Source organism: Giraffa tippelskirchi, chromosome 12, assembly GCF_054371585.1.
Source record: "Giraffa tippelskirchi isolate mGirTip1 chromosome 12, T2T-mGirTip1v1.2.pri, whole genome shotgun sequence".
Lineage (NCBI taxonomy): Eukaryota > Metazoa > Chordata > Mammalia > Artiodactyla > Giraffidae > Giraffa > Giraffa tippelskirchi.
Genome location: NC_137286.1, coordinates 79,265,177 through 79,280,716, shown reverse-complemented (window position 1 = coordinate 79,280,716; position 15,540 = coordinate 79,265,177). Strand labels below are relative to the sequence as shown.

At 36.3% G+C, this 15,540-nt stretch overlaps 1 long non-coding RNA gene across 1 annotated transcript; it reads left to right on the top strand.

The window, feature by feature from the left end:
- Nucleotides 1–1,683: 1,683 nt before the first annotated feature.
- On the top strand, nucleotides 1,684–10,833 carry LOC145528390 (uncharacterized). The gene is made up of 2 exons (XR_014070371.1): nucleotides 1,684–1,859; nucleotides 6,622–10,833. It is a non-coding gene; the product is annotated as an uncharacterized LOC145528390 (long non-coding RNA).
- Nucleotides 10,834–15,540: the final 4,707 nt, after the last annotated feature.

Below are 15,540 nucleotides of genomic sequence, written 5' to 3'. Positions count from 1 at the left end.
CAGCTGGGAGAAAGAAGGCCTTGGATCAGTCTCTCAAAATCTCTACTAATGTTTGAACCATGTCAACAATCCCAAGGATCACTCATTACCCCCAAGATTCCAGTTTGACTTTGAATGCAGCCACTTTATCTGCTGACTTGAACACAGTTTTCATTCTCCTCGGTGGAGATAGATTGAGTTCATTGGGTGGGTTGAATATGTCACATGAGTAAGCAAGTTTTGTGACCCATTCTGCATCATTGAAATGTGTTGCCAGTGGTGACTGTTTTTCTAAAAGAAATCTCTGGAGTGGCTGTTGTAACTCAAAAACTCTGAGCAGTGATCTGCCTTTGGAAAGCCACCTCACTTCTATGTATGAGAGACGACGTGGGTGCTCTGTGTCCATCTCCTCATGGAGCTGCACAAAAAGACGTCAGTTAAGGGTTTGTACTTTAATGTAGTTGATAATTTTAATCCTATCCTGTAAAACGTTATTAACTTTGGGTGACATTTTTAGGTTAGCCAGCATTTCTCTATGGATGACACAATGTGTAGACTCACAATCAGAAACAACATCTTTGATCTGAGCAGTGAAACCAGACAGCCATCCAGTCATGGCAGCTGCTTCATCCATGAATACACTGACACAGAATGACCAATTCAGTTTTCCTGATATGTAATCATTCAAAGACTGGAATAGTTCTGCAGCTGCGGTATTGGTTGACAACAAAGTGCACATGACATTGTCTCATGCACATCCTCTTGAAAAATATATCACACAAAACCATAATTGTTGCCTTGTTGTCAACATCAGTAGACTCGTCACCTGGATTGTGTACCATGGAGACTCATTAATCCTCTCTAGCAACTGTGCCTCAGTATCCTCTGCTATTTTGCCAATTTGTGTAGCTTTGGTGCTAGCCACTCCAGTACTCTTGCCTGGGAAACCCCATGGATGGAGAAGCCTGTAGGCTGCAGCCCATGGTTTCGCGAAGAGTCGGACACGACGAGTGACTTCACTTTCACTTTTCACTTTCATGCACTGGAGGAGGAAATGGCAACCCACTCCAGTGTTCTTGCCTGGAGAATCCCAGGGACGGCGGAGCCTGGTGGGCTTCCGTCTATGGTGTCGCACCGAGTCGGACACAACTGACGCAACTTAACAGCAGCAGCAGCAGGTGCTAGCCAAGAGAGGAAAATGTGCCACCTTTTGAACTGCAGCCTCTCCTAAAAGTTCTTGACAACTGTCCTTAGCAGCACATAAGATAAAGTCTTCCCCAAAATAAAGGACTTCTTCGCTTTAGCATTGTGGGTAGTCACAAGAATGATGCTCTCAATGCAGACACATTTGATGAAATGGTGGCCTTCAAAAGTTGCTTCGCTGTCAGGGGACGTTTAACTTTAAGGAATCCACTATGTTGCACTGTTCTTCCTTTGTGTGCCATTTCTCAAGGATTCTCTGTTCCTTATCAGTTCCTATTCCGAAACGAGCAGAGCTGAATGCAGTTCTCAGGACTGAGATCATGGGAAAGGGTATCCACTTGGATTCCTTTCAGTTACTCCCTTCAGTGACTTCTTTCAGCATCAGTGACCTTGTATTTATTAGACTATCCATTTTGTTGCATATCAATGATTCTATCCTCTGTAATAGCTGAATAATCATTTTACCAAGGATATATAAGCCTACATTCCTGCTAATAAAACACCCTTGCTCCGCTAGAGACTTGGGTCCCCCACGTCCTTCTTTCTCTTTCTCTTTCTTTTTGTTGACTCCGGTCCACCAGGTCCTGGTCTGTAAAGAAGATCACAAGTGGCACCTGAGGTAGGGACATGGAATTCAAGGTGTTCAGGACGGAGTGACTGAGACTTACTGAGATTAGGTAAGTGCGGGGTTATGAGACTAAAGGCTGGAAAGCCTCACCATTTTTCTGCTTTACTTCATCATTTATTTAAAGTTCAAAGACTTTAGGCTTCACATCAGCAAATGGAGGCTTATCTCCAAATGGTGGAAAACTATCTTGACTGTAATAATTGTAGTCATCTTATTCTTTCTGTTTGCTTTTTGTATCTGTAACTATATAATGAATTTTATATCTAAGAGGTTTGAGGCATTTAAGTTACAAATGATTATTCAAGCTCCTATGATTGCCACAGGCTCTTCCAACTATTACTTGGGGCCCCTGGATCATAGATCCTCAATATGAGGCTAAAGAAAATATATTGCCTCAACAATTTATGGTCTACACCCCTTTCCAACAGGAAAAAGTTATGAAATGATTTCTCCACCCCTTTCCCTGACAACCATATTCTCCTAAAAGCAGGAGGAAATGAAAGAGTTAAAGCTTAAGCAGACAGTCCAGGGCCCTATAAAGAGGATGCAAACATTCCTTAAGCCCTGTGCAACAATGTGTCTTGCCAGAAAACTGACCTTTCTTTAGGTCCAGAACTAATGATTACACACAGCAATGTCTTATTCATGAAAATGCTTTTCTTAGGCTTTATGTTAATGATTATAATTGTAACAAATCTTGCCTGAGAAATTGTATTTCAAGACTTGTACCCTTGATTGCACAGTAACAATATATTTTGCATTATCTTAAACCTGTTCTCCCTGGCTAATCTTGTGCCAAAATTATCTCCGGATGTATGTCTTGGGAAAGGGCCTAATAGAACTCGTGCAGCATTGAGGCATTCTTTTAACCTATTCTCAACAACTAGTTGAAAAATATATATAAGGTCCCACTTAAACTAATGGTACAAATACTCTTTCTACCCCCCCTTTTTTTTTAATATTTACTGTTCTGTCACTTTAAATAAAATTTTGCACACAAAGCTTTGAATGACTGAAACCTATCTTTGGTCCCGGAATTAACTCTCCTTAAACCAGGAGAATATCTTCAATGGTCTATATGGTTTCAAGATATGTTTCAGGATCATGCCAATTTTAATTCTTGAGCTGGCACTCCTCAGAACCAAATCACTTTTGAAATATTAACTGGTACAGGACAATTTGAGACAATAAAAGCCCAAATACAATGCCCTCCTTTGTTGCATATACAATTGAAAGAAGTTGCCCTTGAGGCCTAGGATCAAATTGCTCCTCAGGGGGAACCTAAAGGTAGTTACACTAAAATATTACAAGAACCTAATGAAGCCTATGCTAATTTTCTAGCTAGACTAGAAACTACTATTTCCCATACTGTAATTGGAGAAGAAGCCAACATACAATTAGAAAAATGGCTTACATATGAGAATGCAAATCAAGAATGTCAAAGCGCTATCACTCCAATACATGAGACCGGGACTGGTATTGATTATTTGAAGGCTTGCCACAATCTCGGGTCTGAAACACAGATTATGCAAATGTTAGTTGAAGCAATGGCTGCTACTTTTAAAAAAGGATATAATGAATATTTTACATGTGGGCATAATACCCATATAAAAAAGGATTGCCCTAAAAACATGCAGAAAAAATTAAAAATAATAAAAGGTTTCCAAAACTTTGCCCTCACTGTCATAAAGGGATGCATTGGGCTAAAGATTGCCAATCTAACTATGTTGTTGAAAGAAAACTTATTTTGGGAAACTTCAAACAGGGAACTCCCCGGGTCTCCTTCAACAAAAACCAGGGGCAAACTCCATCTTTTTCCTCAAATCCTCAACATACAACACTGCCATTGATATATCAGCCCTAAATGATTTTCTCCTTTTCCCTCAAATAATCCCTTCTAGAATACCTACTGGACTTTTTGGACCCCTACCTCCACAAACTTTCAGCCTTTTATTTGGCCGATCTAGCTTGACTTCTAAGGAAATTACTGTTAACCCTGATATAATTGATTCAGATTATAAGGGAGCAATTCAAATTATGATGTCATCTCAGATACTATGGCAATTTAAAAAGAGAGATAAAATTGCCTTTTACCTTATACTGCTATTACTTCTTTTACCTTATACTGCTATTAACTCCTCTTATGATATACAGACAGATGGATCAAACAATACAGATGAAAAACAATCCTTATGGCCATCATTGGTATCTGAATATGTTCGATCAAATATAAATATCAAAATTAATGGTAAAAAATTTTCTGGTCTCCTCGATACTGGATCTAACATCACTATTATTTCCAAACACTTATGGCCCAAATCTTGGCCTATACAGAAAATTTCTTGCCAAATTACAGGAGTTTCCCAAACCAAAATACAAGAAGTTTATCAAAATATTCAAATTTATCCTTATGAAGGACCAGAAGGCCAACTTGCTACATTACAACCTTATATAACAGATGTACCCCCTTAATTTAATAAGAAGAGATTTACTTATACAATGGCAAACTCAAATCATACATTCCACATTTTTCTTAGGGGCCACTGCTCATTTAACAAACAAAACAGTTATTAAAATAACTTGGAATACGGATGAGCCTATTTAGACAGAGCAGTGGCCCCTTACAAAAGAAAAATTACAGGCTAATAAAGAACTTATAGACACACAATTAGAATTAAGACATATTAAAGAATCTTATTCCCCTTGGAACTCTCTCATTTTTGTTATAAAAAAGAAATCTAGCAAATGGTGTCTCTTGACTGACCTTAGAAAAGTTAATGCATCTATGAAACCTATGGGTACATTACAACCAGAAATCCCAACACCTACCATTATTCCTCAAAACTTACATATTATTATTATCTATTTACAAGATTGCTTTTTTAGTATACCTTTACATCCTCTAGACCGAGAGAGATTTGCTTTCTCTCTTCCTTATCCCAATCACACTGGGCCTCATAAACGATACCAATAGACTGTATTACCTCAAGGTATGATGAATTCTGCCACCATATGTCAATATTATGTAGCCAAAGCCCTAGAACCTATAAGAAAAAAAAAATCCTAATTTTCTTGTTATTCATTATATGGATGATACATTATTCTCAGCTCCATCTATTTTAGAAGCTCAACACATGTTCAGTATAGCCCAACAATACTTAAAAGACTCTAGATTACTTATTGCCCCTGAAAAAATTCAAACTTCTACATCTTATAATTTTAGGATTTATTATTAATAGATAACATATTATTCCCCAACTAACACAGATACATATTGATAAATTATCAACTTTAAATGATTTTCCAAAAACTTTTAGGAGATATTAATTGGATTAGATCTTCCTTAGACATTGCTGATTATAAACTGACTAATTTATTTAATACTTTGAAAGGAGATCCCAATTTAAATAGCCCCCACTCATTATCCCAAGAGACATGAAAAGAACTGTATTTAATACAAAATAAATTACTACAACAATTTCTTACACCAATTAGACTTGATTTACCTCTAAAATTATTTGTACTCCCCTCTCTCCATTTCCCCACAGGCCTTCTTGCTCAACTAGAACACCCAATAAAATAGATCTACATCCATTTTAGAGGGACAAAATCACTTATATCCTATCTCATACTGATGTTTTCTATAGAAATGGGAACAAAAATCTTTAGGCCTCATTCTGATCTCTCAAAAAATATAATTTTTTTATACTAAATTTCATTCTACTCAACAAAACAAATTATATGCTCTCATTCAAGTTATTTGCTTACATACTTACCCCATTAACATAGTCTCTGATTCCTTATATTCCATTTTTGTATTAAAAAATATAGAGACCTCATTATAAACTCCAATCACCCTATAATTCAACAACTTTTTTTCAAACTACAATCTATTGTTAGAAAACGCACTTCTCCTATCTATATTACTCATATTCGAGCACATTCCTGCCTTCCTGGACCTATGGCTTATGATAATGAGCAAGCTGATAAACTCATTTCTTTTGCTACTCCTGAAGAACAACATGCCTTATTACATAATAATGCTGGCTCCTTACACCAAATGTGAAAGATTCCACACCACCAAGCTAAAAAAAATCATTAATAAATGCTCTACTTGTAAACCCTTACACCTTTGACCCATTACACAAAATACCAATCCTAGAAGATTACAGCCTAACAAATTATAACAAATGGATGTAACTCACTGCCCTAAACTTTCTCCATCTTCTTTTTTACATGTCTACATTGACACAAACTCTTCTTTCATCTGGGCCACACCTCTTCTAGGTGGAAACTACACATCATATTATAACTCCTCTATTAACTTGTTTTGCTTTCATGGATACTCCTAATTCTATAGAAACAGATAATGGCCCTACCTATATTTCTAAACATTTCAAACAATTTTTACAATCATTTTCTATCACACATATTACAAATATTCCTTATAATCCACAAACACAAGATATAATCAAACAAACACATTACACACTAAAACTACAAATTAAAAAAAAATTTAAAAAGGGGGAATATACAGGAACACTACTATCTTCCTTATTTAAAACAGACTTTACTAGAGTTCAACATAAGCTATTCTCTAAACCTATAACTATTGTTAATACAGCTTTATTTGTTTTAATTTTTTTAAACTTACCACAAGGAGATATCTTAACAAGAGCAGAAAAAACATTTTGAGGAGTCACAGGATGCCTCCCTTCCTTTGCTTATGTGGTATCAAAACGGGCTAACCAAACAATGGAAGTTTTGGGAATTAATCTCACAGGGAAAGGGGTATGCTTGTATTTCTCCAGATGAATCCAATGAACTCATTTGGCTTCCCCTTCGGAGGATCCACCCCAGGGGAGCCACCGACATTCAAGATAGAAAAGAAACAGCAAAATCCTCAGGAGGAGGAGATTCCTGTACAAGCCATGGGGGCTTTAAAAGTTTCCAAGAAACGCCACACTCAACGTTATCGACCTTATGCTCTCCCTATTTGGAGACAGATAAAAGTCCTTACTAATCGAGCTGAAAATCTGGTTTCTCAACAGGGAATGCCTCAGAATCCAGGAAATATTTCTGTCTCTGTGCTTGCTTTGCTTGCTTCTGCTTCCCCTGCTCAAGCTGAATTAATGAATCGTACTTACTGGACTTAAATACCCAATCCCCCTTTACTACAGGTTGCAGAATGGAAAGAGGACTAATCGTATCTACCAATGACTCAATGCATATGCCTCCTCCTTGGAGCCTGGAGGGACCCTCAGACCCTGAGGAAGAAGGAAAACTAATTAATATTTCTCTAGGTTATGAAATCCTTCCTTTATGCATGGGCCCAGCAAAATTATGCGTAAACATTAGCAGACAAACCTGGGCTTTCGTCCTGCCTCCACAAAAGGAATTTCAGACGTTGCTTGGATTACTTGATTACTTCCTGCCCTTTCTTTTTATAAGAATCATATCAACACTACTGAAACTCTAGGGAAAGGACAAAAAATATTATGCAAAGGGTTTACTTATAAGAACTTTGAATATATTCCTGTTCATTGGGACAGATGTCAAACCAAATCAGGAAAATTAATATTTGTGGACAATTACACCAATGTCGATTGAGGACCCCATGACATGTGGTTATCTGACTGTTCAGATGATATTAATAACACTAAATGTGATTATGCTACTCAAGTAGCATGGAAGATTACCAATGTTATGATGAAACATTACCATGACAAAGGACTTCCTGGCTGACATGATGGTGGAATGGCACCCCCTCGCCCTCGAATCGTCCTCAATAAACTGACTGGACCTGAACAATGGGACATTTGGAAGCTTGCCACAAACACCAAAGAACTTGTAACTTGGACTGGATGTTTCACAGGGACTAGTCACAGTTCTAATCATTATTTCTTTCATTATAATCAATCATGTTTTATACAAGCTTGTGTCCCCCTTCCTTTTGTTGTACTATAGGAAACTTGCAATTTAATAAGACTTTATGTTCTGTAACTTGTACAAACTGCAAACTATATACCTGTCTATAAAAAATGAATCCCTTCTGATTCTTTGATCTCAATGTAACCTATGGTTGCCAATAGATCCCCAATGACCCTGGGAAGAAGGTTCCATGGCTGGACTTGCTTCCTGATTACTTACGAAATTACTCTGATGATCTAAACGATTCATTGGATGGCTAATTTTTAGCATTTTGGGATTAATAGCCATTTGCGCTACTGCTGCTATCGCCAGCATTGCCTTACAAACCTCAATTCAAACACACAATTTTATCCAAAATTGGACTAAAGATGCTCATACTATGTGGACCACTCAGGCTCAGATCAATGAAGAAGTTCAAGATGAAATACAGAAAATGAAAATAGCCCTCCAATGGGTCGGAGATCAATTAATAGATTTACAAAAACAGACTTTGCTAAAATGTGATTGAGCTTCTACTCAATTTTGTATTACCCCTGTTCGGTTCAAATATAGTACCTACAATTGGGAACAAATCAAATTTCATTTGCAAGACTTACATGATAATGCTTCCTTAAATGTACAATTATTACAAAAAGAAATCTTTGAAGCCTTCTCTAAAGATCTACCTTCTTCCAATAATCTAGAAACTTTAGCTGAATAACTAGCTGATCAACGGTCTGGGCTGGACCCTCGAAGATGGTTGCAAAGTATTATACATAATATTGGATCTGAAATTGTAATGCTAAAAATAGTCCTAATGGTTATATATGTACTATACTGATGCCTTTCAATGAAGATTAGTCAAACTAAACAAACTCATTTAGTCAGAGCCTTTTTCACTAAAGTATCTACAGTCACCCCCAATTATAAAAAAAATAATTAAAATGGGGGAATTGTCAGGGGACGTTTAACTTTAAGGAATCCACTATGTTGCACTGTTTTTCCTTTGTGTGCCATTTCTCAAGGATTTTCTGTTCCTTATCAGTTCCTATTCCGGAACGAGTAAAGCTGAACACAGTTCTCAGGACTGAGATCATGGGAAGGGGTATCCACTTGGATTCCTTTCAGTTACTCCCTTCTGTGACTTCTTTCAGCATCAGTGACCTTGTATGTATTAGACTATCCATTTTGTTGCATATCAATGACATTCTATCCTCTGTAATAGCCAAATAATCATTTTACCAAGGATATATAAGCCTACATTCCTGCTAATAACACATCCTTGCTCCACTAGAGACTTGGGTCCCCTGAGTCTTTCTTTCTCTTTCTCTTTCTTTTCATCGACTCCAGTCCACCAGATCCTGGTCTGTAAAGACCACACTTCACCTTTTTTTTTCCTTTTGAAAAACTCCAAGTCTAGTCTTTTAATGCACGGCACTTGGTCTCCACGTGACCAAACAGTTTTGAAGGTTTCATGTCTTCATTGGATAGCCAGTCGCTACATATTATAAAAGCAGGCCTGGAGAATGTGAATCACCTATGCAATGAACGCCATGATTTAAGTAGGACTTTTGGTACTTTCTCTTAAATGCAGTTTTCTTTTTGTTGGTAGTCTTAGTCTTCTGTTGTTTCATTGCTGGGTCTTTTCCCCTTTTGAAAGAAACTCTCCAGTGATGTCTGCTTTTTACTCATTTTGGCTAGGGTTCGCTGTGGGCTTACCAAAACTGTGACTGAGACAAGAGCATAGGAAAAGTGGCATGGACAGAAGTGGTCAATGAAATACTGGGCGTGTCATGTTTTGACTAAAATAAGTGTCAAATTCTGGCTTGAAGCCTGCCACCAGAGGCAGCTTAATTGTCACTTATTACTCACTGATGGGGCTTTGATATGAGTCTGCAAACAACTGATTTTTTATGATCTCTGTGCAGTGAAACCTCTCTGCTAATGATAATCTATATTTGCAGCCACTCCCCAGCACCAGCATCACTGCCTTAGCTCCACCTCGGATCTCCAGGCATTAGATTCTAATAAGAAGCTCATAACCTAGATCCTTTGCATGTGCAGTTCATTGTAGGATTCTTGCTCCTATGGAATTCTAATGCCTCTGCTGGTCTGACAGGAGGTGGACTTCAGGGGATAATGGAAACTATGAGGAGTGGCTGTAAATACAGATGAAGCTTTGCTAGCTTGCCTGTCATGCATTCCCAGCTGTGCGGCCCAGTTCCTAACAGGCCATGGACTGATAATAGTCCATGGTCCATGGGTTGAGGACCCTTGCTTTAAACCTTAAAGCTCTTCACTGTCACATGAACAACTATAACCGAAATTCCTAAAAGAACCTTCAATTTAATGCCATCCCCACTCAAAGTTTCACCTTTTTAGCCTGAATCTCTACCTTCTCTCATGTCTCTAAAAGTAATGGCATGATTTTCTTTAAGGCTTTAGACATCAGTTTTAAATAAGCCCATTCGATCAACTTCTTGATAATGTCTCTTGATTATATTGCTAACAGCAGTGGTATTGAAACAGCTGTTATTTAATCAATATTTACTATATGTCAAAAACTATTCTAAGCAATATTATGCAGAAGCATGTTTATATGCTACATATTTAAATAGGTTTATATTTTCTTTAATTCTCAAAATGACCTTATAAAGTAGAAACTATTGACTTCATTTTATAGATGGAAAAAAATAGTACACATGCTAATATACATCAAGATATACATTGGTGAAAAAACAAGATTGAAATTTGGGCAGGACTTCTCTTCAGAACTAAAAACCGAATAAGAACTGGTTCTGTTGGTATACTAAAATGTATTATTCTTTGTCACTTTTCACTTTTTTTGAAACTCGATCAAATGAATTACCTATTACTTTCTGTATTAAACATGCATTTTCTTTTCTGTTTTCATTCATCTTCATCACTGATTGTGCTTCACTATATCTACATTCTAAATATCTGTTGTCTTCTTCAGCCATGATTTTTTTTTTTCTTTGACCCAACCTTGTCCACTTCCCTGGAAGCCATAACTTTTCCTCTGGATTCATAACTCCTGCTATAGTATGTTGTATTAACTTGTGTTATAATAATTAAAATGCTTGAAATACTAATTGAGTAATTGACCAAGCACTACACTCAACTTTCTGCATATGTTTATTTAGTTTTCACCTTATTTATTAGATAATCTTCCCTGGTGACCCAGATGGTAAAGACTCTGCCTGCAATGCAAGAGACCAGGATTTAATCTCTGGGTGAGGAAGATCCCCTGGAGGATGGAAAGGCAACCCACTCGAATATTCTTTCCTGGAGAATCCCATGGACAGAGGAGCCTGGAGGGCTATAGTCCATGGGGCGGCAAAGAGTCAGGCACAACTGACTGACTAACACACACACACACGAACAGACATTCTATTTATTAGGTACTTAAAAAAATTACACAATTTGTTGCAATTGGAATTTACTGTCCAAGAAGTCTGATTTAGCCTAAAGGCATGTGACAAGAATGCGGATCAGACAGCCACCCATGATTCCAATAGCAGAGAGGAATTGGCCAAATAAGCAGAGATAAAAAAGAAGAAATGAAGCTAAATATAGAACTTAAGCTTTGAAAGAAGAGGGCTACTCCACTCATGCAGCTAAGAGAGTCTTTCTATCGCACTAGTTGAAAACCAAACAATGCCCTGAGACTTCTCAGTTGTCCTGAGATGTGATATTAAATGATTCAGATCCTGAAACCAACCATCAAGAAAGTCCTCTGGAAAATACTGACCAACTGGTGTACATGGATTTGGACCTGATAGTGCCATTTTGAAATTCTAATTTTGACAGTTTTATATTCAAGATCAAAAAGCTTCAAATGTTTCCTTATTCCAGGTTCCATTTTAAAAATGTTAATTTTAGTCACTTTTCGACAGTCCCTCTTTACATATTCAAGTTTGTCATCTCAAAAAATTATAAAATAATCATAAGCAGTTTATCTCTCTTTCAAATCCATGCTTTTTATTATGTATGGCAAAACTTGACAGTATATTTAGCCAAATGAAGATTTTAAAACATGAATATTTTGTGAGAAATAAAAATGCAAATATTTGAATCAAAATAAGATTACTTCAGATGAATAAAGATATTTAAATGTAAACAGTTGCTCCTCTAGTTTCTATGTTGGCACTAAAGATGAATAATTTATATTTGATGTTGAATTTCAACATTTAGTGACTATAATAAATTGCTATTGCTTAATTCTCTATTTCCAATTTATGGTGACAGATAAAACATAGAAAATAATTCATGTATTTTTATTAACTTATTTATGTATTTTGATTTTTCAAATTCATAATATTTTTAAATAATCAAAACAAAATATTGAAAAATATCTTAAAATATTTCTTTTTATTTTATTCACAGAATTTGTTTACTGGATATTTTATGCATTTAACCCATTATGCAAGATGACACTTTTTAAAATTATTACTTTAATATACACAGGCAGGTTTCAATTAAAAATAGATGATATTCTAAAGCAACTCAATGTTGTCAAAGTTACAACAATGTATGAACATATTATCTCCTATTAGCAATGCCATACACAGAACTGACGTTTTCTTGTTTTGTCCACCAAAGATTATTTTCTCAATAATGAACTTGAGACATAGCTATGCATTTAGTGCTTTAAAAGCTAAACAACAAGAATATGCTATTTTTACAAAAAATATATTCATAAATTAAGTAAGAATCATCATAAATCCAAACTCTCTAGGCATCTTAACCATGACCCTCAGCAGCTCTCCTCTGCCGAGTCCTAAAGCCTTTTTGGTGACCCCTCTGTTCTAGGTTAGATTTTGGCTAGCAAAGTTAGACAGCACTTTGGGAAGAAAGTGATAGATTATGAATGTAACAAAAGATGGATAGAGACAGAAAATGTGAGTAGATGTTGTAAGTAGATCTCTGACATATTTCTGAGAATATCTCTTCCCTGGCCTCTCCTATCACTCCTTTTCTCATCCTTTCCATTCACACTCCCAAAGAATGACTGCCAGAATTTCTCTACCACAATTCTTGGTCACCAATATACTCCTGTTCATTTTATGACTTTATTCAATGCAATTGTCTTTGAGTTTTATTTAAAATTTATTTCCAAATGCTGCATAATGTCCTTGAAAATTTGCTTTATCTTCTCTTATAATAAATAACAGAGGAAATAAAAGTGATGTATCATTTAATACCTTTTTAGTCATAAAAACTGTTTATAAAAGTTACCAGTTATCTTTATTTTTTAATTTACTTTTAAACTGCCTTTTTTATATTAGAATATAGTTAATTAACAATGCTGTGTTAGTTTCAGGTGTATTCAGTTTTACATATACATGTGGGAAAGATAAGACTTTTTAAGTGAACAATGCAAAGAAATAGAGGAAAACAATAGAATGGAAAAGACTAGAAATTTCTTCAATAAAATTAGAGATACCAAGAGAACATTTCACACAAACATGGGCACAATAAAGAGCAGAAACAGTATTGACCTAACAGAAGCAGAAGATATTCAAAAGAGGTGGCAAGAATACACAGAAGAACTATACACAAAAAATCTTAATGACCCGGATAACCACTATGGTGGGATCACTCACCTAGAGCCAGACATCCTGGGATGTGAAGTCAAGTGGGCTTTTGGGAGCATCACTATGAAAAAAGCTAGTGGAGCTGATGGAATTCCCATTGAGCTATTTCAAATCCTAAAAGATGATGCTCTTAAAGTGTGGCACTCAATATGCCAGCAGGTTGGAAAACTCAGCAGTGGCAATGCCAAAGAATGTTCAATCTACTGCACAATTGTGCTCACATGCTAGTGAAGTAATGCTCAAAATCCTTCATGCTAGACTTCAAGAGTATGTTAACTGAGAACTTTCAGATGGTCAAGTTGGACTTAGAAAAGGCAGGGGATCTAGGGATCAAATTTCCAACATCTGTTGGATCATAGAAAACTACAGAATTCCATAAAAAACATCTACTTCTACTTCATTGAATATGCTAAAGACTTTTACTCTGTAGATCATAACAAATTGTGGAAGATTCCTAAACATATTGGAATACTAGAACACATTAGCTGCTTCCTGCAAAACTCGTATGCAAATCAAGAAGCAACAGTTAGAACTGGTCATGGAACAATGAATTGATTTCATACTGGGAAAGGAGAATGTCAAAGCTGTATATTATCACCTTGTTTATTTAATTTATATGCAGAGTACATCATATGAAATGCCAGGCTGGATGAAGCACAAGCTGAGATTAAGATTGCCAGGAGAGATATAAATAATCTCAGATATGCAGATGACACCACCCTTGTAGCAGATAGCAAAGAGGAATTAAAGAGCCTCTTGAAGAAGATGAAAGAAGATAGTGAAAAATATGGCTTAAAATGTAACATTCAAAAACTAATATCATAGCATCCAGTCCCATCACTTCATGGCAAACAGATGGGGAAACAATAGAAATAGTGACTGACTTTATTTTCTTTGGCTTTGAATCACTGCAGATGGAGACTGAAACCATGAAATTAAGACACTTTCTCCTTGGAAGAAAAACTATGACAAACCTAGATAGCATATTAGAAACAAGAGACATTACTTTGCCAATAAAGATCCATACGGTCAAAAATATGGTTTTTCCAGTATCATGTACAGATGTGAGAGCTGGACAATAAAGAAGTTTGAACGTCAAATAATTGATGCCTTTGAACTGTGGTGTTGCAGAAGACTCTTGAGACTCCCTGGAACTACAAGGAGTTCCAACGAGTCCATTGTAAAGGAAATCAGTCCTGAATATCATTGGAAGGACTGATGCTGAAGCTGGAGCTCCAATACTTTGGCTACCTGAGGCAATGAGTCAATTCTTTGGAAAAGACCCTGATGCTGGGAAAAATTGAAGGCAGGAGGAAAAGGAGACGACAGAGGATGAAATGGTTGGATGGAACCACTGACTCAATGAACATGAGTTTAAGCAAGCTCCAGAAATTGGTGATGGACAGGGAAGACTGGCATGCTGCAGCCCATGGGGTTTCAAAGAGTCAGACATGACTAAGCGACTGAACTGAACTAAACTGAATAATTTGTGATGTTGAACATCTTTTCATGTGCCTCTTTGCCATCTGTTTGCTTCTTTAGAGAAATATCTATTTAGCTCTTCTTCTTCTTTTTTTTTTTTTTGGTTGGGTTGCTTATTTTGATCATAATAATGAGCTGTTTGTAAATTTTGAAGAACACTCCCTTGTCAGCCCCATCATTTGCAAATATTTTCTCTTCTTGTGTGGATTGGCTTTTTGTTTTGTTTATGGTTTCCTTTGTATTGTAAAAACTTTTGAATTTAATTATATCTCATCTGTTTATTTTTGTAAATTATCTTAAAAATGATTTAATACATTTTGATTGAGCACACAAGCGATTCTGGGCATCTCCCTGAGGGGTTTTGGCTAGTCCTAGCTGTGTTCCACATGCTCTTCATCCTTTCTGGGGGACTAGTAGGCTAGCCCAGAGATATTCTTCTCATAGATTTTGCTGTAGCACAGGATAGAAATCCTAACTGCACATGCATTTTTTCTATCCACTGGTCAACCTATACTTATTAATATTCAATTGGCTAAAGTCAGCCATTTGCAAAAGTCAAAGTCAAGCCCCAGTATAAATCGGACAAACTTCATAGTCAAATAATAAATTATAGCTAAATTGATAAGTAAAATATTGAGACTATTAATACAATCTTACTAGTCTTTAACCACTAATTTGCTAGTATGTTGAAGAAAATAATAGCAATAATTATTTAGGATT